General features: G+C 42.8%; 1 long non-coding RNA gene and 1 other non-coding gene across 2 annotated transcripts in view; both read right to left on the bottom strand.

The window, feature by feature from the left end:
- The window catches only part of LOC131915344 (uncharacterized), a 117,695-nt gene that overhangs the window by 73,651 nt on the left and 20,128 nt on the right, over positions 1-23,916 (bottom strand). The gene's annotated exons all lie outside the window — the stretch shown is intronic.
- Positions 2,891-2,962, bottom strand: Trnac-gca (transfer RNA cysteine (anticodon GCA)). Its single transcript has one exon. It is a non-coding gene; the product is annotated as a tRNA-Cys (tRNA).

Genomic DNA, 23,916 nt, shown 5'->3' with positions numbered 1-23,916 from the left:
TAAATAATTTATTTGTATTTTATGTAACCACCACATGTATGTCTGTGTGATTGGGTCAGATCGCCTGGAACAGGAGTTACAGACAGTTGTAAGCGGCCATGTGGGTGCTGGGATTTGAACTCAGGTGCTCTGAAAGAACAGTCAGTACTCTTAAACCTCTGAGCTATCTCCCCAGCCCCACCCTCTCCATTCTGATGGCCAAAGAGAACCTTAGATTTCAAAACCATTATGCCCCACAATAAGCTTCCAGTCTCCCTGCCCTACATCCCCATGTATTTTGCTCTGTTATAACAATAGCTCAAGTGCACTGGGCATGTGCAGTGTGTCCCACAATGTACTGAGCAGATGCAAAACTCCCATAAAATAAACATTAGTGACAGTGTGCTCATTTGGCAAGTGGGAAATGGAGGCACACCATAGTTGAAGTATCTATCTGAAGCTCCCAGAATTAGCAGGTTATGGGGCCAGGATTCTGGCGTAGGCTCAGAACTGAGTGCTGGGCCTGCAATTCTAGCCATCTCTGTCTTGCTTGGTGACATCGCTGTCATCTAGGACAAATATTTCAGGCAACTTTGGGTCACGCCTATCTCCAGTTAATCCCTAAGTGATGTTGATTTACATTTAAGGTTGCCAATTTGATTTACATTTAAGGTTGCCACCCTTTCCCTGTCCCAGCCTCTATCCCCACCTCCACCCACAGTGCACCCGGAGCCTAATCAGAAAACCAAATCTATTTATACATGTCTTGCAAATGCATTTTCTAATAAACTCTAAGTCTCCTAGACCCACACACAAAGCTATTCATCCCTGTCTCTTGTCTCTTCAACTTCTCACTCCCCACATCACATTCTGAGTAGCTACCTGGCTCCAGCTTCTTCCAGTCCATTGCTGCTGCTTTTGCCTAGAACTGTCTACACTGTCCTTCTTCGCCACCCCCACCTCCATTCCACTCTCCATCTGTGGGACATTATTCTCTGAAACTGACTGGCCATAAGCTCCTCTCTGAAGCCTCCTCTAACCTTCCCCTCCTTTAGATGGGAGTAATCACTGCCTCTTCACTCTGCTAAACCTGGCACATCTGGCACAGCTGGCATTGCCTCTGATGGTTCATGCCTGCTGTCTGATCGAGAGTGGATGGAGCTGAGTCTCATTCTTCTCTAGGTTCATGCTTTGTACAGTTCCCATGCATGTAGATGCTCAGAATGTCATCAAACTGCTACCAAACTTAAGGTCACAGCCTCTGACCCAACAAGGCAAGTTTGGCCACCCATCCACAATAAGCCAATTAAAAGAGCCAAATTAATAATGAAAAGCAGAAGGGGAGGTTTTTTCCGATGTGGACTACATTAGGAGTTATATATATATATATATATATAGAGAGAGAGAGAGAGAGAGATCTTTCTCATTTGGTCTAGGATGGAACCTCACACGTGCTGTACACGTACTTTGTCACTAAGCTACATTCCCCAGGATTGTCTTTCTTGCCTTCTCCCAGGGCACAGTCACTACATTTCTTGGATTTCCTTGCAGTCAGAATGTTGTAGGAACCAGAGGACCTCGGAAATATCACACAGAAGGATTTTTATCACAAAGTTGTTTGGTGGTTTGGCTTGGTTTTTAAGATAGGGAATCACGTAGCCAAGACTGGCCTCAAACTCATGACAAAGCTACAGCTGGCCTAGAACTCCTGATCTCCCACCTCACTGCTTCCCAAGTCCTGAGGTTACAGGTGTGTGTCACTGTGCCTGACACAGAGTGTTACGTCGGAACAGTGAGGTGAGTGGTATAGTGCTGCAAGCCGCAGGAACATGGAATGGAATCCAGCTACTATCACAAAAGCTGCTACTTGGAAAGGTCAAGGACTTTTCTGAAGGTCAAGCCATGGCTTGAGGAGTCTTGGTGATATTTTAGCTTTTGTATATATGTTAGCCAGTTCTTGCAATGATTTTCTTGTATGCTATGTATGCTTCCAAAAACTCCTAACAGTGTATTTATCTGATATAATTCTTAAGCGTCCTAGGCCATAATGGCAAACAGTCTCCTGACTTAAGGTAAACACCCTTCTGGAGACACCACCTAGGGAACAAGTAGGTGCATAGCTTTATTTCTTGTGCAAATTAAGCTTGGACCCTCCTTTCTTATACAGCCTTATGGCATTTATACTAACATTATAGACTCCTAACATTTTACCTACCCACTTCTAGGAATGTAGATTGAGCACATAAATTCCCTTTTTGATATATTAATTGATCCAAGGTCTCAGTTGACCTCTTCCTTTAACTACTCCCTTTTTGGGTTGTAAAAGAAAGCCTGACAGTCACTGCCTGAAGAAAACTCTTTTCTGCCTCTATAACCCTGTAAGGATTCAAGCCTGGTGACCTGGCTGGAGTGGAAGGATTGCTATGGTTTGGGTATATAACTAAACCTTGGAGACTTGAAAAAGAAAAATGGAGAAGAATAAATCTATGGACTAAGAGCTCGGTGTACCTAGATTCTTTTTCCTGAAAACCAATGGCACCATTTGTAGCTTCTCTTCTGGGTCCCTGGGGAGATTATTAAGGCTGAACCATAATAATTTTCAATAGTATAGTGACATTATTGAAGGTATGCTCTGAGTTCAAATCCTAATTTGCCCTTTGCAGCTTTTGACTTTTACAAGTTACTAACCGTCCCTGAGTCTCTATCTCCATGAAAGAAATTCAGACAGCATATATCTTGCAAAATTACTGCAAGAAATGCAGGAGATGGTGAATATTATAAGAGCCTAGACTGCTACTTGCAATATCCAAAGAACTCAAGGGAAGTTGTTAACTATTCAGTTGGCCATGAATCACAGAAAATAATAGAAGTCAAACTCAATCCATATTCTAAAGCAAAATTAAGAGTGGACAGGGGGCACCTGGATTTGAACCAGGGACCTCTTGATCTGCAGTCAAATGCTCTACCCCTGAGCTATACCCCCAGTGAAATGAACTTGTTTTTATAGTGTATCTGTCTCTCAGCATTCTGGCTCTTAAAAGCCTCCAGTGACTCAGGAGAGCTATAATTAGGAGTGCTGCCTGGAAGGAGCCTGGGCATTAGAAGTGGTAGAGGAGATTTATAATGAAACAAGACAGGGATCTGAAGAACTAAGTTCACAGGGCCCAGAAAATCTCCTTTAGACTGGCCAGTACTCAAAGCTCCATTCCTGACAACTGTATTTCATATAAAGCAAATCTGACTTCCTAGGAAAAATCACCAATGTCGTCACCGCTAAGAACATGGATAAAATATGAATGACTGGATTGCCATCATGATTGCGTCAGCTCCTACTTACATGGATCCTCATGGCTGTTCATGGTCTTAGAGAATACAGCTCCAAATTGGCACTTGGTAGATAACTGTAGCATTAAATTGACTTGGCGGGGTGGGGAGAATGGGGGGGTGGGAAGGGAGAGTCTCAAAAAAAGTCTCAATAACAATTGGTGAGAGACAGCTCTCCTTGAGCCATAACTGTAAGATGATTTCTATCAACTGAAAACAGATGGTCAATGGCACTCTGATATAACATAAATATGATATTATATATAACATAACTCACCTGAAACTTGCAGTACTGTCCACTGTGAAAGGTCATTTAATTCAAGAAACAGGAATGGACACTAGAGTCTCATAATCAGCTAACTAAATTATCGACCCCAGTCCCACTGCCAAAGCTTCTTTTTAACTTCCAAATGTGCCCACAATTCCAGCAGCCTGTGTTTCTTGACCTCATATACATTTTCTCTCCCCCTATAATGTATGCAGAGGCATCCTATGGAAATCTGATGCGTATGTGCCTACTAGAAGAATTTCTCCTGTCAATTTCTCAGACCACACACTTTCTTTAGGTCTTTCCCATGGATCTTAATTTTGGGAGTAATCAATCAGTGTGAAGACTGTGGTGGGGAGAGACTCCATCCCATTTGTGAACACCCTGCCTCACACTGGAAATGAGAACATTGGTTACTTTGGATCACTGTGACAAAGTACCGACCCACACAACTTAAGAGAAGAAAGATTGATTCCAGCTGATGATTTTAGAGACATTTGCTCTGTAATGGAAGGCAAGGCACGGCAGGGTGAAAGTCTGTGGTAGTGGAGCTGTGTGCTGGAAACTGTTCACATGATGGTGTGAGAAACTTTCGTTCTATCAAAGGTGGCTTACCAACCCACTGCCAATATTCCACGTCTCCCTCACCTTGTAAGACTTTCATGCAAACCTTTTCATCTCCCCCACCCTAACAGACTTCTGTTTACACAAAGGTCCCACTGCCTGCTCAGGACTTGATGACCTGAACAGCAGCCCCTTCCTCTTTCCCTTCATTTCTTTTTTACCAATTCTTTTTAAACTAGTCAACTGGGAGAGAATGTGAAGTCAGACTCTATCCAATCAGGAAAAAGATACATTCACTACAGGCATTAAAATAACAACCAAGTGAATGTCCTATCTCTGCTTGATAGCTGGGTCCTGGTTCTGGTGTGCTGTCTCTGACTGCTTGATAGTGGGGTCTTGGTTCTGGTGTGCCCTTTTTGCAAAAAGAAATTACTTTGCTGAGCTGCTTTTACTTTGTGTGTTCCATTGTGCAAGCCCAAGATTATAATTGGTTTGTTTCTAACAGTGGCAACTAAACAAGGAATGCATTTGAACAACAGGCCAGGCACCACCAGCTAGGGTAAGTATCCAAAGCATGAAACTGTGAAGAGCTAAGATTTACAGAGCATGCTTTATTTCCTCCTTGTTCTGTTCTCACTTTGGGCATCAACGGGAGCTGAGATTTTAGCAGTAACAGATGAACAGTGTACTTCATACTGAAGGACCCTGGTGCTGGAAGGGATTTAGAAATCATTCCAATCACTTCTTTTGCAGACTGAGGAGTACAGAGTGAGAAATGATGAATAGGCTTGGTCAAGGTCACTGATGTATCAGGGGTAGGACTCGAACTAGGATCTACTCTACTCAAGGTGCCTTGAAGGCAGCATCCTTTGGAAACTCCCCATGGCCAGGGACAATATTGAAACTCAAAAAATGCTGTTGGATAGATAATAGATTGTAGTCACCAATCATGCTGGTATTCTAGCAGACTTCCCACATTTTAAGACTAAGCACCCTACATCTCAGAAAATCCTTTGGAGAACTGGATCCATTATCATCCTAAATACCACCTTCCCACCCTCATCATCCACAGAGTTTTTCAAACCTAATCATTCACTTTTCCCTGTCATATTTTTACTATTTCCACAACGTTTGCCTCCTGTACCAAGGTTGCTGGTAGTGATAGCTAGGGAGGTCTCAAACATAGAGGCAGCAGATAGACTCCTTACCTAACTCACTTTCCGGGTTCTAGTCATCATTCAAGAATCCAGTGAGAAGATAAAGAGAAGTTTATTTAAAGGCTAAAAATACACACCCAAGGCAGGGAGTTCCTGCTTCTCAAGAAAGAGCCTCACCACCCAAGCCTCTGGATAGACTCTTCAGGACAAACCCAGTGGGTAAAAGACATATTCATGAGGTAGAACAGGGAAAAGGTGGAGACTTTCAGGAATCAGTCAGGATTTTCTCCAGAAATGTTTCTGTCTTTACACAGGACTTTCTGGATATGTCGTGGCATCAGCTGGTTATGGAAGGAGGCAATTTTCAAGGCTAATGATACAGAGACTTTAGCACACTGAAGCAAAAGATAGTTAGCAGAATTAGCAGACATCTTGGTTGGCCACGTTGACCCCACCTGGTTTGAGATGATCTTTCTTTGGTTTTATTTTATTTTATTATTATTATTTTTAACCATTTGTGTGGACTCAAGATACCCTGTAGTCAGATAGCTCTGAGGTTGCATCAGCCTCTGGCTGCCATGCACTTGGCTTTCCCTGAGCCTTCATACCCTACCTACCTCAATAGTGTTTACTTACTATTTGTTTTGAAATCAACCCACTGGTTTTACTTAGCCTCATACTAAGCAAAAATACCCTCGAAATCATGCCAATTGTATTTTGTTCTTTTGCACATCAAAGTAAATACATAACTATTGGAATACATTAAAAATTATGTCAAACACATACCGCACACAGCTTGTGATGAATGTTTCTTAACACTTTAAAATGCTAATTCATTTATTCTTCAAAATAAGCAATGTAGGAGGAACTATTTTCACCTTGATTTTTACAAGTGATGGAATCAAGGCATGGTGAAGTTTAATAACTTTGCCAAGGCCATACAGCTAGAAAACTTATACACATATATCCAAAGTCATCTTAGAAACCCTCACTGCAGCCACGGTGCGATCATTCAACTTGGACCATCATTTTGTTTCAACTTGAGTGAGCCATGGGAAGCCCAGGAATTTTGTCAATTTTATTCTGAGTATATATATGCATGTGGGCGGGCGGGGGAGGGGAGGGTTCTTGCATGAGATCAGCATTGCCATCAGTAAACTGAGTAAAGCAAATTATTCTCCTTAATGTGGTGGGCTTTATCCAGTCCATTTAAGAATCAATTAGAACAAAACTGCTGACTAAGAAGAAAGTTAAAGCAGGCCTGACTGCTTTGTGCTGGAGATACCCATCTTTTCTGACCTCCAGACTCAATTGACATCCCAGCTCTTCTTGGGTATTAGTCTGCAGACCCTGAGAATTCAGTGTACCATCAGTTCTCATGGGTGTCCAGTTCAGTGGCTGTGGATACTGGGGCTTTCAGTATCCATAACTATTAGAGCCAACTCCTTCTCCTTCCCTTTCTCCCTCCCTGTTCTCTCTCTCCCTGTTCTCTCTTCTCTCTCTCTCTCTCTCTCTCTCTCTCTCTCTCTCTCTCTCTCTCTCTCTCTCTCTCTCCTAGAAAATCCCTGCTAGTGCTTCCATATTGCCAAGGTGTTTGGGTTGTTTGGTTGGTTGGCTTGTTTTGTTTGTTTGGTTGGTTTGGTTTTTTTGTTTTGTTTTGCTTTTTAATATATACTCTATGAACCCCAGAACAATACTTGCTACAGATAGGCATTGAACTGACATGTTCTACATTCTCTGCCTTCCTAAATCTGCCATAGTGACCTCAAACATGCAAATCTTATCTCAGTGTCAAAATGTAGGCAAAAGTCAAAGATAATATGTCTTAATTAGAAGGAATACAGGCCAATCTGTCCTGAGTTCCAAATCCTAGCACTCAAGAATTAGAGCTACAAGGGAAGCACAGCAAAGAAAAAAAAATTATAGGAATGTAGGGGAAATTGTGGTCCTTACTCAAAATACGCTCAACTACAGTGTTTGGGGAGCTGAATCGTCTTGATGTTGCTAGTTCCCAAAAAATTATTTCATAATAAAAACTAGTTTTCAGGACTTCTGCAATGGATTCAATAAAAAAAACTACAAAATGGAAGAAAATATCCTCGAACATATCTAATAGGAGGGTCTATAATCCTATATTCCACTGATGACCTTTTTTAATTAATTAACTATTATATTAAAATTGTCATGTATGTATAGTTATAAAAAGCCCCTACCAAATACACAAAAAAATGTTCAACATCAGGGAGTAGGGGATATACACGTTAAAAAAAAACAAACACACACACACACACACACACATGAGAAAGGATGCAGGTAAAAAAGGAGCCCTGCACTCTTGGTAGAAATGTAAAATGGTGGAGCCATTGTGGAAGAGAGTGTGTTCCCCCCAAAACTGCAGATAGAATTATTGCATGATCTAGCCAGCTCACTTCTGATAGGAAAGGAAAAGAAACCAGTATCTTGGAGATCTCCCCCCCGCCCTGGTCATTGTAACATCATTCATAAATACCCAGGACACAGGAAAAACTTTCACCATCCATCAACAGGTAAATGGGTAAAAAAAAGGTAATAAATACATGCTTGCATGCAGACACAGTGGAAGATTGTTCAACTATTAAAATAAGGCAATTCTGCTATTCACAACAACATGGTAAAACTTGAGGGCATTACACTAAGTGTAAAACACTGGAAAGAGAAACAGAAGTACTGTAGTACCACCTCACTGATACATGGAATCTAAAAGTCAAATTCACAAAAACAAACAAAGGCTGAGAGGTGGAGGAAATGGAGAGACACTGGTCAAAGTCTATAATTCCAATTCCATGATAAACCAGCCCGGTGCATTTAATTAATATTATGTTCATTAATAAGCTTTCTTCCCCCCCCCCATAATAAGTTTCTCTGCCAACACAGAAAGCCAGATCAGACCAAATTGAAAAAGTATGACAACAGGTATATTGAGCAAACCAACTCCTGGACGGGTTCTCCAGTCCCAGAAAAGTTGTACACCTGAACGAAAGCAGGGAGATTTTATAGATTGTAGGTAAAGGCTGATGATGTGTTTGCCACAAACTGGGTTTGTACCCCAGTATGGTCAAAAGCTGAGTGCTTAGGCTGGAACTTGGGCAGCTGGTGGCATCAGGGGAGAAAGTTGCAATGGTCTCCATGAATGCAGAACTGGGCTTTTTGGCATCTTTCCTTTGTTTGGAGCCTCTCTGAGCAGGTGGGGTTTGGAGAAAGAGAGAAACAGGAATGGGGCTTCCTGACTGTGCAGAGGCTCCAACTGAACATTCATGATTCTAAATAATGCTGTAGTGTGTACTAAAGATTTGCTAACAAAGTAGATCCCAAATGTCCTTACCACAGCCATGCACATAGGCACACCCACATAGACACACAAACACACGCCTTGCAACGATGTAAGGTGATAGATATGTTAAATAACTTGATTGAGGTAATCATTTCAAAATATATATCAAATAATCACACTGTACACCTTAGATTTTGTCAATTATATTTCAAAGCTGGAAAAATTATATCCTCAATAGTTAAAAGAATCTACCCCTTCTGTTAAGGTAGTCCTTCTTAATTGAGTCTTTCACGGTTTTGTTTGTTTGTTTGTTTGCTTGTTTAGTGTTTTGTTTACAACAGGGTCTCATATATCCCAGGCCTAGAACTCATTATTTAGCTAAATATGACCTTGAACTTCCTGCCTCCACTCCCCAGTGCCAGGATTCCTGGTATGCACCATTTCAGAGTTAGACAATGCTAGGAGATTGAACTCAGGACTTTGTGCATACTAGACAGGCACTCCACCAGTTGAACCATATAGCTAGCCCAGGTTGGGACTGCTACACAAACCAAGTATGGCAGAAGTAGTGCTGTAGGGGTTCTGTGGCTAGCTCAGAAACGAACATGCAGATTTCCCCTGTTTCCACTGGAGTTCCTGCTTTAGATCCTAAGCATCATGCTATGAAGACGCACAAACCATTTCTGCCAACAGATCCAAGTCAGGCCCAACAAGAAGACATATAAGCAACTGGAACCCCAGCTCTCAAGTCACTCCAACCTTCAGCCTTCCCAGCTGGGGCCCTAGACAATGTGGAGCAGAAAAGGTCATGCACAGTACTAATGTAGGCATACCTTATGAAGCCACACACAGCCGGAAGTGAATGCCTGTGTTCCCTGTCACGATTGTACCTGTTGGGGTATTCTACCACCCCATGCCTCAGGAAGGATGGGAGATAGTTAAGGACCTTGGGTCCCATCTTTTCCTATCTTACTACATTTTACCATCACCAAGCACACTGTACTTGCTCTGTACAGGCCCTGTCAGCACTCTGACTTGCCAAGATAACTGCTCCACTTTATAAATGAATCCTGAAAGTGTTACAGAATAAATCTTTGTGTACACTGTGAAGATGTGTCTTTGCCAAGGCGCCTTCTGTTTGGTTTAATAAAAGAGCTGACTGGCCCAGTAGCTAAGCAGGAAGGATAGGTGGGATAGCCAGACACAGAGGATGCTGGGAGGAAGAAGGGAGGAATCTCAGGAGTCATGAGCCAGACGCAGAAGAAGCAACATGGGAAGTTCCTAGATGAGGTAAACGAGCCTCTGGGCAGCACATAGCTCAATAGGAATGGGTTAATTTGAGTTGTAAGAGCTGGCTTTCATAATTAATAAGTCTCCATGTCATGATTTGGGAGCTGGCAGGAGGGGCAGAAAAGTCCACCTACACAACAGTGTACACACAGTTCTGGGCTGGTGAGATGTTTCATTCAATTAAAACATTTGCTGCCAAGCCTGATGAACCTGAGTCCCTGGGACTCATGTGGTGGAAAAAGAGAACCAACTCCTTCAAGTCATCCTCTGGCCTCCCAATTCATGCTATGGTACGTGTGCCCACCCCCTTGACACACACAAATAAATAAAATAAATTTCATTTTTAAACCCCCACAGGGGTAGCACATAACCACACAATCATAGCAGCATGACTAAGATTAGGCAGTAAATAAGGAAAAGGAAATCATTGTTTAATGCTGAGCCCTTGGTAATACAATCTGGTGTGCTGAGCCTGAGATTCATCGTGTTGCCATTTGTCCTGGCACCTCCATCTAGCAAGTGGCATTATATCACAAGCTTCCTAGAGTCAATGACCAATGGATAACAAGCTCCAGGCAGGGCTCAAGCTTTGCTTGATCAAACTCCAAGGCAAGTACCATTGTATCAGACTCCTCTCTGGAACTGTACCTTCTCATCAGCTCTGACTTCCTGGGCAGTGCCTACCACTTCTACACACTGGGTCCTGTAGGCCTGGAATCTCAAGGCATCCCAAAATTCAGATAGTCTTTGTCTCCCAAAATATCATCGGTCATGTGCATCTGCCAGTGCCATCAATGCCAGCCTTCCTGAAATGCAGTGTATTTCAGGACTGTAACACCAACAACCCTAAGGGGAGCGGGTTGGAAGAGGGCTGTAGGAACAGATGAAATGTCCCCTTTATTCCCTGCTGTTAAGGGGCATGACAGGAACCCCTTTTCACTGGCCTCCAACCTTCATGTCATATCTTTTTGTTTGATGGTTGATTGCTTGCTTGCTGTGGTGGTGGTTTGAAAGAAAATGGCCCCCAAAGGGAGTGGCACTATTAGAAGATGTGGTCTTGTTGGAGGAAGTGTGTCACTGTGGGGGCGGGCTTTGAGGTCTCTTTTTCTCAAGCTTCCCTCAGGACAACAGTCAGTTGACTACTTTTTGCTTGCAAGATGTAGCACTCTCAGCTCCAGCACCACATCTGCCTGCAGGCTGCCATGCTCCCCTTCATAATCACAATGGACTGAACCTCTGAAACTGTAAGCGAGCCACCCTCAATGAAATGTTTTCTTTATAAGAGTTGCTGTGGTCATGGTGTCTTTTCGTAGCAATAAAAAGCCTAACTAAGACGCTTGCTTGCCTGCGTGCTTGCTGTGAGACAGGGTTTCTCTGTATAGTCTTAGCTGTCCTGGAACCCACTCTGTAGACCAGGTTGGCTCGAACTCAGAAATCCACCTGCCTCTGCTTCCCAAGGACTGGGATTAAAGGTGTGTGCCACCACTACCCAGCAAATGTCATATCTTAAAATCCACTGGCATGACATCTGTGGAGGACAAGGTGGCATCCTGATCAGGAAGGAAATGGTGAATTGACAGATGGTGGATTGTACATCAGCAACCTGATTCTTCAAACTGATATGATTGGTGCACAAATGTCCAGTGAAACTTGGTTAAAAAAATTAAGTTATTTTATCCCTGACGGGGCCCTGTGCCTCCAGAAAGCCCTGTATTTCTATGTGCCTAGCTTTCACCAACATTTCTTTACTTTCCAGGAAACTCAGATGAGAATAGAAGGAAGTGGGGGGGGGGGGGGGGTGCTACAGATCGCAAAACTTTAAACCCTAGATCTAAACTTCAAAACCCTGCAATAGTTTCAGCTACAAAAAAGATGCTCAACTTTCAGAACCCTGGTCTATAAATAGTTTCCAGGGTCAGGGGACTCAGAGAGATTTAATTTGTTTGACAAAATTTTCATTGGCCTCTTCCATACTTCCTAAGGCCACAGTCTATGCCATTTCAAGCCATAAATTTCATATTCCTATGGACATCTGCTTCCAGCAAATGCAGAGAGAGCTGCCTGCTACTACCAATTTGCTTCATAAATGAAGGAAGAAAAAAAAGAAATAAAAAACGAACAACTCAGTTCAGTCAGCACCCAAGAAATAGAGCTTTCCCCAACCTATTTCTCTTCTCCATTTATCTATCCATCCTGCCCCTGCCCATCACTTCAAAGGCAAAGCCTTCCTTCAATAGCCAAACATGCAGAGGCCGTGATTCTTACGGAACTATTCAACCTAGAAAAATTAAACAGGAAAAACTGCATTCAAGGATTCTAAACATTCCATTCATTTCAGCCACAAGGTTCCAATGAATGCTGGGCAGGCTGGCCCCTGGCTTCGGGCCTGGTGGTCACTGAGTCTCCCTTACCTTGGCTACTGCTCTAGGCCAGTGTTATCCAATCAAATGGGAGTGTTGGCAAAATAGACAAGCTACATATGTCAGCCTAAACTGTCTAGTAGCAAATGTTCTATTGCAGCAGAACAAACAGGATAAATTAACTCTAACAGTACTTTTTAACCCACTATATCCCAAATCACCCCGGCATGTAAACAATGCATAAAAACTATTAGTGATATGTCTTACATTCTCTTCTCCACACAAAGTCTTTGAAGTAAACTGTGTATTTACACAGTTAACACAAGTCCCATTCTGGAGCCTGGCATCATCCTGTGGCTAGTGCCTACGGGAACCTTCTGCTCAAGGTCTGCAGTCAAGTCCTAATCCTCTGGCTAGAGTGCTCCTTTCTGAACGAAAGTGAAGCTCAGAGCTGCAGAGATGGCTCAATAGTTAACAGCACCCACCATGCAACATGAGGATCAGAGTTGAGATACGTAAAACCCAACGTCCAGTGGCACCCCTGTAATTCCAGTGCTCAGAAGGTGGAGACTGGGGCTCCCTGGAGTGAGCTCACTAAGTAGACTAGCCATATTTGTGCACTCTGGGTTCAAATGAGAGACTCTGCCTCAGTGAGTAAGAGAGAACAGCTGAGGAAGTCGCTTGCCTCCATGTACAGAAGTCAATGCTAGCCCCTTGCCTCCATGTACAGAAGTCAATGCTAGCCTCCTGCCTCCATGCACAGAAGTCAATGCTAGCCTCCTGCCTCCATGCACAGAAGTCAATGCTAGCCTCTTGCCTCCTTGTACAGAAGCACATGTGTGTGATTGATATATTGTGCACCCCAATAAACTTATCTGGGGTCAGAGAACAGAACAGCCACTAGATAGACATAGAAGCCAGGCATGGTGGCATACGCCTTTAATCCCAGGACTTGAGATCTCATGTCTTGCTTGGGAAAGACACACGCCTTTAATCCCAGGAAGTGATGGCAGGAAACAGAAAGGTATATAAGGCATGAGGACCAGGAACTAGAGGCTTTTTAGGCTTTTTAAGCTTTTAGCTTTTAGCAGCAGTTCAACTGAGATCCATTTGGATGAGGACGCAGAGCCTTCCCGTTTGAGGAAACAGGATCAGCTGAGAAGTTATCGAAGTGAGGTTAGCTGTAGCTTGTTCTATTTCTCTGATCTTTCAGCATTCACCCCGATACCTGGCTCTGGGTTTGTTTTTTATTAATAAGATTTTTTAAGATTCGTGCTACACATGCGCCTGTGTAGCCCCCATCCTATGCACTCATGTACATGTGAACAGACATGCACACACATATACATACTCGTAAGGACTTTTTTAAATTTTAAAAATGACTGTTTCAATTTTAAAAATGACTGTTTTTTTAAAAATGACTGTTTTAAATTTTAATTTAAAACAATTTTAAAATTGTTTTAAAATTTTAAATTTTAAAAAATGACTGTTTCCTCCGTGAGACAACTGGATGAGAACCTCTGTTCCTGAGAGTAGTCATGCCTGGTAATCTGCCAGTCACTTGCCAGGCCTGGTGTCACTCCCTTGTAATCTCCACACTCGGGGGACTGAGGTAGGAAGATCAGGAGTTCGAGGGAAGCCTGGCCATGCAGTAAGACCCTGTCTCAGAAAAACAAAACAAGCATGCAAGCTAACAAACAAACAGGGTGAAAGAAATAAAGATCAGTTAAGTCTGAATTTCAAATAAATGATCATTTTTGAAAATGGGTGAAGGGTTCTAATGGGCCCAAGCTGGCAAACTCGGCGCTGGTAGGTCTTGCCCTCTGCCCTGCCCCCTCCCTTGCTAAACTGTTAGATTACATTCCTAAAGCTAGGCCCTAAGGTCTAGTCCCTTATTTGGCCACTTTCTTGTACCTGACTAAAACTCCAAGGATCAGCTATCAAAACACCAAGGTCCAGCAATCAAAATTCATTATTTGGCTACATGGGCTAAGATGTCCAATCAGGACTTACCAACTCACCCTAACACAGACTTCACCTTTTTCTCCTTAAAAACCACTCCTGCAGAGACACCTGCTCCTGTCTTTGCCCATCCAGAGGCAGCCCCCACCCCACCCACCCCACCCAATCCCACTTGTCCCTTCAGGAGTAATCTTCTTCGTGCTGACAAATTGGTGTTTGGGTGCGTTCTGTGCCAACTCCAAGGCCCCTTCAATGGAACTTACAAGGGCTGTAAAATTATGCATTATTTATCAGAAACTCAAATTTAACTGGGCTTCCTGTATTTTTATTTGATCAATCCAGTAACTCAACCAATAATACTTACTTCAACTGAGTTGGACTGTCTTCAGCTAAAGGGGAGTACAGAGGCATGCAGAGGTGCCGGTGAGATTTCACACAGCCAGCAGAGTTGAGGAGGGCCAAGGGTTCTTTCTACCTTGGGCTATCTCTGGCAGAAAGAGAAGTGTACCAGCCACCTCGTCAAAGAAAGAAACCAGATATGGTGGGGAAGAGAGAGAGCATGGCAGCAGCTCCAGGCAGAGGATAAAAGAGTGTGGAAGAAGTCAAAGGTTGGCCTACTGAGAAAGCCTGTGCATTTATCGAGAAAACCACCATTGCTAAGGACAAATGAGGAAGGCTCCTGGCAGGAAGGCTTGTACCCATCCCATCTGTTTTCATATTCCATTCTATGAGCTCACCAGGATGTCTGTACATTCTAGAAGAATCTCTTTGAAACAAGGTCTCACTGTTTAGCCCAGGCTGGCTTGAGGCATGCAATCCTCCTGAGTTCACCAGGATGTCTGTACATCCTAGAAGGATCTCTTTGAAACAAGGTCTCACTGTATAGCCCAGGCTGACTTGAGGCATGCAATCCTCCTGCCTCATCCTCCCTAGTACTAGGATTGCAGGAGTATTTGTGTATCATCTGTAGCTTAACAATTTCCTATACTCTCTCTAGCCTAACAAAAATATTTTCACCAGGCCTGGTGGCACACACCTTTAATTCTAGTGTAATTGGAAGGCAGGATCAAGGGCAGCCTGGGCTACACAGTGAGACTATCTCAGAAAAAGGAAAACACTAAAAGCAACGTGGCATGGTGGCTCATGCCTTTAATCCCAGCACTTGGGAGACAGAGACAGGCAGATCTCGGTGAGTTCCAGGCCAGCCTGGTGTACATAGTGAATTCCAGGCCAGCCAGGGCTACATACCCTTTCTCAGAGAAGTGGGGGCAGGGCAAGAGCTCTTATTTTCATATTTTACATTATATGCTATTACAGTTGAATTTGCTCCATTTTCTAAATATTCCTTCAAGTAGGAGGGGAGATGTACTTCCACAAATGTCGCAAATACCTAAAATTTCCCCAACTATACATTTGTGGGCTCTCAGGCACAGCAGAATTACAGAACTGTGAGGGCTTGTTGTTGTTGTTGTTGTGGTGGTGGTGGTGGTGGTGGTGATGGTGGTGGTGGTGGTGGTGGTAATTGTTGTAGAATATTATTTTAAGGTGTGTTACTTTTGTTTATGTTGCATTTGTTTAACTCTATGAAGCTGTGTTACTGTGCCTGTCTAAAGCACCTAATGGTCTGATTAAGAACCGAAGGCCAATAGCAAGGCAGGAGAAAGAATAGGCAGGGCTGGCAGGCAGAGAGAATATATGGAAGGAGAAATCTGAGAGGAAAAAAAAGGAGGAGCCACAGAAGGAGGAGGACTCCAGGGGCCAGCCACCCAGCTACATAGCAAGCCACAGAGTAAGAGTAAGATTTATAGAAATAAGAGAACTGGAAAAGCTCAGAGGCAAAAGGTAGACAGGATAATATAAATTAAGTAAAGCTGGCTAGCAACAAGCCAAGCTAAGGCCAGACATTTATAATTAAGAATAAGCCTCCATGTCTGATTTATCTGGGAGCTGGGTGACAGCCCCTCAAAAAAGAAAAAATAACCAACAACAGGTAATGATGGTAGTGGTGGTGGTGACGGTGGTGGCAGAATGGCTAAGGTTCCAGGTAAGTACAGAATTTGTATCTCTTACAATTTCTAATCTGCTGCTGCTGCTGGTGGTGGTGGTGGTGGTGGTCCTGCTGGTCCAGAGGCCACACTTGGGCCATTTCCTGATGAGAGTTTCCTTAGAGTCATACACAGTACCTGTTGAGACATTTTGCTCTGCTCTGTGGTTAGCATTTCTTCAAGCTAGAAACCCAAAGAACACAGCCTGGAGATGGGCAGCTGCCAGGCAGAGGCAGTGGCCTCTGCTGTTGATATTGACCATGCACTTGAACAATGTGGGGTTTCTCCATCTTGAGTCAGATGGTTCATCTACAGAGGAGGTTGGAGGAAGTGACTCAGAGGTGATGCTTTGAGAACAGATATCTCAAGGAGGCCTTCCCCACTCCCTGGTTATGACAGTCCCTCCACCCTTCATGCACTGTGCTTCCTTCTAAGAATTTCTAAACGTCTCTGGTCTAGCCTCTGCTTTGGGCCCCAGCCACTACTCTGGCCACAGGAGGATATCTTCCTTATTCAAATCTCAAGAGTTCTGTCACCCAGAAAGATCACTTCTGTGTATACAAAGCCTCCAAGTTCTCTTCCTGGCTAGCTGGGGGTTAAGGGACCTAGTTGGGAGCAATGTCTTCACTTCCTGGGGCTAAGTGGAGAACTACTATCCTGTCAGAAGGCGAACACTCAGACCCATCATCTCCTGGTAAATAAAGAAGACAGAATCCCCCATCAGGGCAATAATGATTATATTTAGTGATTATTTTCAGCATTTGCCAAGACACTCTGACTTTTTAATCCTCTCCTGAGGCTCAATATCCTGGCCCTTGCCATCAGCACTCCTTCCCAGAAGGCTTCTGCAGGGCTCTGTGTGGTCCACTCCTCTTTAGAACTCTCTGGATGATTTCTTGTCTTCACATAAGCCCTTTGCTAGATTCCAATAAGGTCCAAACATTACTTACATAAGGACTCAGTTAATTAAATGGAGCTATAGGGCCAATCAATATCAAACATAAGGAAACCCAGAGGACCAAAATACCTCACTCACTACCCGCTGCACACTGTCTCTTTTCTAAGAAGCACAGAAACCTTTGATGCTTTTCTCAGGATTCAGAATAGCAATCCCAGTCTACTCTCTCATGCCCTTCTCTAGCCATGAGGAGGCCCTCTCATGAAGACCCCTGCAGGGGTCTTCATTTCAGTCATTTGGGGGCAGATTCACAAGGGTGAACTAAGACACTGATCTGCCTCTTCAGCTCTAATGGGAAGCATTCCTTGGGGAACTTGAAAGGGCCTTTGAGACAATGTTGGTTGGTTACAGCAAAGACTTCAGTTTCTACTCTGTCACTGCTCAACATTTCATTCAAAGCTATGACTAGACAAGCCCTACCCTTGTCCCCAGTTTGTAGAACTAAACAGATTATCGCCACTAAATGCACATTGAAAATTAAATCTTAGAATCCAAGCAATTCTTTCCCTCAGCATTCTTAATGGGGTCAGCCACTTTCCACATATAATGACCAATTTCTGGGATCCATTTGCCATTTGCTCTGAGTGCAGATTTCCCTGGAAGTCAAAACTAATCATTTCTATACATATTCATTTTCTTCCTTGAAAAAGAAATTATAAAGAAGTATTTTGGTGACTTATTTCCCTATTTTGTTGTGATTTTCTTTAAAGTATTTCTGGAACCACGTTCATTGGAGCCAATTGTATAAGGAATGCCTGGGATAGTTGGGTGGAGTGTGAACCTGTTGGAGAATCTCTATTCCTAACAAGCTTCTGAAGCTACCTGTTTTCTGGGTTTATTTTATTTTTAATTATGAGCGTATGTGTCTGTCAGTCTGTGGGTTTTGTGTGAGTTCAGTACCTGAAGAGGCCAGAAGGACATCAGATTCCCTGGAGCTGAAGTTACAGGGGCTTATGAGCCAACACATGTGGGTGCTGGGAACCAAACTTGGCTCCTCTGCAAGAGCAGTACACTCTCTTAAGTGTTAATCCATTGCTCCAGCCCCAAGAGGTGATGATTATGTTTGACAATTTTTGAAAACCACTACAATAACTATGGTCAACAAGTATCTACTAAACTTTCTGTAGGTGTCCACATATGTTAAAGGTAGGTAAAGGTTTAATATAACTACTCCTGTTCTAGGGCTCCAGTTATTCCACTGTTTTAACTCTAAGGAACACACACACACACACACACACACACACACACACACACACACACACAAACACAAGCATTTATTTAGATAAAACCCACCACTAAATCCAAAAGGCTTCTTCACTTTTTCCTCCTCCATTTTGTCACTTATTGCCCCTCCTCCACTCCCCACAATGTCATGCCATGATCTCTAGGTCATGAAATACATCCTTATTTTTTCAAGTTTTGGTTCAAAAATCCATGCTACCATTTCTTGTTGCCAAACTTGTATCTTTACCAAAGCACAACTTCTGGAAAAATGTGGATTCTGTGACACTTACTCAGCTTGGCATTCCTGATCCTGCCAGCCCAACTCATCTTCAAGTTTAGGGAACAACAGGGCTGGAGGGAGTGGGGGCTGCAGCTCGCCTCTTTTCCTTAGTGTCAGTAGCCACCTCGTGTTGGCCTGGGATGGACTGAACCTTATTAAGTCATCCCACCTTCATTTCTGCAGTCACACAACCTCACTGCCTTTCCCCGCGCATACTTCAAATGCCAACTGCCACCTTCCAGGTAGAAGCAGCTTATTACGCCTCCCTTTGTGTTTGCTCCACACTTTAAACACACTTCAGTAATTACACCTGTCACACCACAATGTGGTATTGGCTTTCCTGTCTGTTTCCTCAACTAAATAATGAACACCTAGAAACCAAGGCTGATGAATTACTTTGCAACCTCCAATACTCAGCTATTATCTGGCATAGTGCGCATTCAGTAACATGTACGTTGAATGGATTTCTCAGATATCTATGAGTAGATATTATCTACTTAAGATTTGTTTTGTCAATATGAATTCTCAGAAATGTCATTATATATTACACGGATGTAGTGTTTCCTATAGATATGTCATAGCTGAGCAATGATGTCAATGTGTTTCTTTTATGAAACTAATGTTAATAGCATCTAAAGCAACATTAATAGAATTTTCTGGAACGACAGAAATATTCTGTGTCTACACTGTCCAATCTGGGCATCACTATTTGTACAGAGGAGAAAAATAAAAACCTCTTACAATGCTAATTTTAACATCATTTAATTTTCATTGATTAAAAGTAAAAAGCCAATCAGGCCTAGGGGATCCCCTATGGAGAGCAGGCTGGTGTGTGCTAATGTAATAATCTCATCCAGGAGGAACTGACACACCCAAGCTGTCGCTGCCTTCAACGTGCACAGAGCCCACTGGGCCCCAGTGGTGTTCCCAGCATGAGAAAGGATGAAAGTTGTCTGTTGTGGAATAACCCTCTTGTACACTGTAAAGATTTATCACTCAAATTGGTTTAATAAAACCCTGATTGGCCAATAGCCAGGCAAAAAGTATAGGCAGGGTGACCAAACTAAGAATAATGGGAAGGAGAAGGGCAGAGTCAGGAGAGACACCAGCAGACACAGAGGGAGCAGGATGTGTAGAAAATGAGGTAACAAGCCATGAGCCACGTGGCAAAGCATAAATAGAAATATGGGTTAATTTAAAGGTAAGAGTTAGCTAGTAACAAGCCTATTGGCCGATCATTTATAATTCATATTTAGCCTCTGAGTCAGTTTTTGGGAACCAGGAGGTCAGGACAGAAAATGTCTATCTACAGTGGTCAGTTGAGGAATGAAGAAGGGTCAGGATAGCTGTTTAGAATTACTGGTGCATGAAGATAGAAAAAAATCCTGGTGGTTTTTCATCCATTATTTTAAAACTTTTTACAAACAATGTACCCACTTGTGGTCTGAACCATGCAGACTGCTTCCACCTTGACTTTTGCTGGGCTGCTGGCTTCAGTCACTGTGTCTTTTCCTGTCTCCACATCCCATTTCAATAAGCATTTCTGATCCGTAATAGACAATGAGAAATTTCGAGACGTGATGCTAAAAGAGGCTCACAGTGTACAAGAAGACAACTGAGTATTAGAATACAGGTTTCCAGTCACTGAAGATGCCTCCAGAGAGAAAGATGTCTCCGGGGTTCCTGTGGAGAAAGCTGCACCCCCGTCAACTGCAGCCTGGGATGGGTAACACAGAGATAGATAGTGGCTTAAAGGCATTTTGACCTAATTCGTGCCCGAACTTGAGAAGCTTTATAAAGAACCCAAAGCTAAGAAGTTTGAGGAAACCCAGAGGACTTGTACCACCCCAGTCCCTGCTCATCTTTGTTTATCCAGGTGGCCTCCCACATTCAGACACTTGCTTCATGCTTAAACAGGTCATGCTGACACTTCTCAATCAACCAGCAACATAGATCCAAATATACCATATGGAACTGGTAAACTGCAAATCTAGGTGATAGATAGAATCCATGGATATTTGTAATAAGAATTCAGTATTCACATTGGCCTCAACTTTTACAGTAACCTGTGTACTTAGGAGCTGTCTTTGAAAATATGGCACCATTTAATGTATGTCTGTTGGTTGTCAGGGAAATAAACTAATTATGTGTTACAGGGAGGGAGATACCTTATAACAGAGGATGTATAATATTCTGAACATACACAGGTGTGTATGTGTCTGTCTGTCTGTCTGTGTGGTATCATTACATAATGTGTGAACATGTTTAATATGTTTGTCTATACATATCCAAAGAATAAGAACGCAACCAAAGAATAAACAAGGAGTATATCCATGTAGTAAGATAATAAGTAAACTATAATAAAGATATAAGCATGTAAGAAATATTCCACAAAAAAATAGGGTGAAAAGGAAAAAAATTACTTTAACTGTCAGTGTAGTCTCATCTTTTAGACATCAGGAGCAGGTCACCCTACTTGACAGCTTTCAGATTCTCAGATTCAGCACTGGGCTTCCATTTCTTTGGACCTATTTAAATTGATATATAGAACCCCCTCTTACATCTGCTACTTACAGTGATAAGTGGTTTCTCTTTGGCCAGTATAAAAATCCAAGTTCAGCTTTCTCCCAAACAGCTTTCGGTCCTTCCACACCTGTTTGATGATGTCAGCAAACCATGGATTGGATGCGTTTCCCCTTTACAGACTTGCTCTTGAATCTTGAATTTTAATTGGGTGATCTAAAGCTATGGTTATCTAGATCTAAAACCATGTTATCAAATCTTTTTCAACTCAAGAACAAAAGCAAAATCTCCATAAACACCTACCTCGCCTGTTTGGGCTTCTTGACTTTAGAAATGAGACATGTGGCATCATTTTCAACTAGACTCTAAGAAGATGAAATTGTCTTTTAAAAATAGGTAATGGCTGAATGTGTAGCTCAGCAGTAGACTGCTTGTCTAACACATGCAAGGCTCTGGGTTTAATCCACTCCACAAACCACAAATGTGGGGGACCAGCCCCCATTTTTATGACCAGAGTGCTCTTGAGCAAGGAAAAGTGGGGAATATTTAGATAGAAAGAGATACCTAGATGACAAGAGGAAAGACAGAAACATAGGATAGCCTCGGGAGGGCATGGGTCAAAACCCACTAGCCCAGAACTTTATTCCAAAGGGCTTTTTATAACAATGCCAAGGGGTGAGGCAAAAAGACCCCCCACACACACTAGATACAACCAAATGTAGACCCCTCCAAACATCTGGTACCCAGGCCCATGGTCCAATCACCCTCTTATGCAGTCCTGCTGGGTAAAGCCACTAGGAAAGCTCAGTGAGCTCCAACATGCAAATATATGAAAAGTAGGTATCCAAAGTGAATTATTGTTTGGACTCCAACCCAAAACCTAGATACTTTTCCAGTGCTGAATATAACAAGGAACAGCCAGCTCAGCAAAGCCCCGGTACCATCCAGACACACTGGCAAGTTCAGACATCTAGCCTGTGTTCCAGGATGGGATGGTACACTCAGATGCATCCTACATGACAGACGGGGATAAATGCAAATGAAAGCAGACCTGGATTTTAAATGGGATATGAAATAGTTTCACCATAGAAACAATTCAAGCTAATTAGAAACCAGGCCTGCCTGATTGGATGATTGGACTTGCACAACAAAATAATCTCAATAAACCCCAGTGTTGGATGAGGCAACTCTGGTACCAGTTGTTATACTAGCTCTTCTACCAAGAGAGTCTGGGCAAGCTGGGTGTGCTGAGACCTAGACTCCTGATTTAAAACATAGACATCACTACTTATCTCCCAGACTCATGACTGTTAAAGTATTTATATGAAAATAGAAATATGCTATTATACTCAATTTTATATTTATTCACTCTAAAGGAATTGGAAAGGAGCACAGGTAAATATATGTGCTGCATCAGCCATCTTGAACAGGAAGCTTCATGATTCATGGTATTTGGACATTTCCTATACCAAGAACATTAATAATGAGATGGCATATACCAACTTGGGGTTCTCCACTAAAGTAAATTGCCACATGGGTGTTGCTTTTGTGCTTGGTAAGGTGAGTCACAATTGTTGGTCTGCGGGAAGTGGGCCTTCCAACCCAAGGAAACAATTGGCTCCTGACATCTTTCCAATCAAAGATGATGGGGAGAGCTAATGGAAGGGAGGGAAGGCTTGTGAATGGATTGTACATAGGCTGAAAAGTAGAAAATGAGAAGGCTCGAAGGTCCTGAAGCACTAGCTATTGGTGATCCCAGGACAGGAAACAGGGCAAAAATAACTAGCCACGTGAGTTTGTGATATCCTGTGTCATTTTCTCCAGAGGGAGTGAGCAGGCAAAACCATCACCTATGACTGAGTTAATGCAATAGGTTAAAATAAAATTTGATAAGGGAATAAAAAGAAACAGGAATTGTTTGGTGTCCTCAAAAACAGCAAAGGATAGATGAGCTGAGGGAAGGTTGATGACTCTGTTGTTATTGGTATTTTACTCTTTTTTTTTGGGGGGGGGGAGGTCCACCACCCAGCTCCCAAAAATAAATTCACACACAGAAGCTCATTAGTACTTATGAATGCCTGGCCTTAGCTTAGCTTAGTTTCTAGCCAGCCTTTCTTAAATTATCCCTTCTATCTTTTGCCTCTGGGCTTTTCCCGTTCTCTTACTTCTGTAAGTCTTACTCTGTGGCTTGCTGGGTGGCTGGCCCCTGGAGTCCTCCTCCTTCCCTGGCTAGTTCTACCACCCATTGGTGTGACAATTGTTGTCCTAATTGTTGTCCTTTTATTTAATCGTTGCTGCCTTTTAAGGAACGGCTGTCTGAATCAGTAACTGCAACTCCGCTGCTACCAGCAATGGTTAGGCCGCAAGGGCTAGAGCTGAAGGGAATTCTGAACTTAACTAAACCTCTCTCCCTCTAAAAAACTCAAGATTCAAAGGTTAAGGTGGGATTCTGCTCTTCAGAGAGGCTGAATAGCAAGTAGCTCACCTCCTCTCCTTGCTCTCATCCTCCACAAAGCCCTCATGCTGCTCCTTCTCACCCTTCCTTATAAACACTTTCTCACCTGGCTCCTCCCTACCACTTCCTGTCAGCTAATTGCTGACTCAGCCTCCTGACCATAGGTGAATTTTATTTAATCAAACACATCTTTCCATTATTAAACCAATGTTCCAGA

Source organism: Peromyscus eremicus, chromosome 7, assembly GCF_949786415.1.
Source record: "Peromyscus eremicus chromosome 7, PerEre_H2_v1, whole genome shotgun sequence".
Classification (NCBI taxonomy): Eukaryota; Metazoa; Chordata; class Mammalia; order Rodentia; family Cricetidae; genus Peromyscus; species Peromyscus eremicus.
The sequence above is the reverse complement of the archived record's forward strand: the minus strand, read 5'-3'. Positions and strand labels throughout refer to the sequence as shown.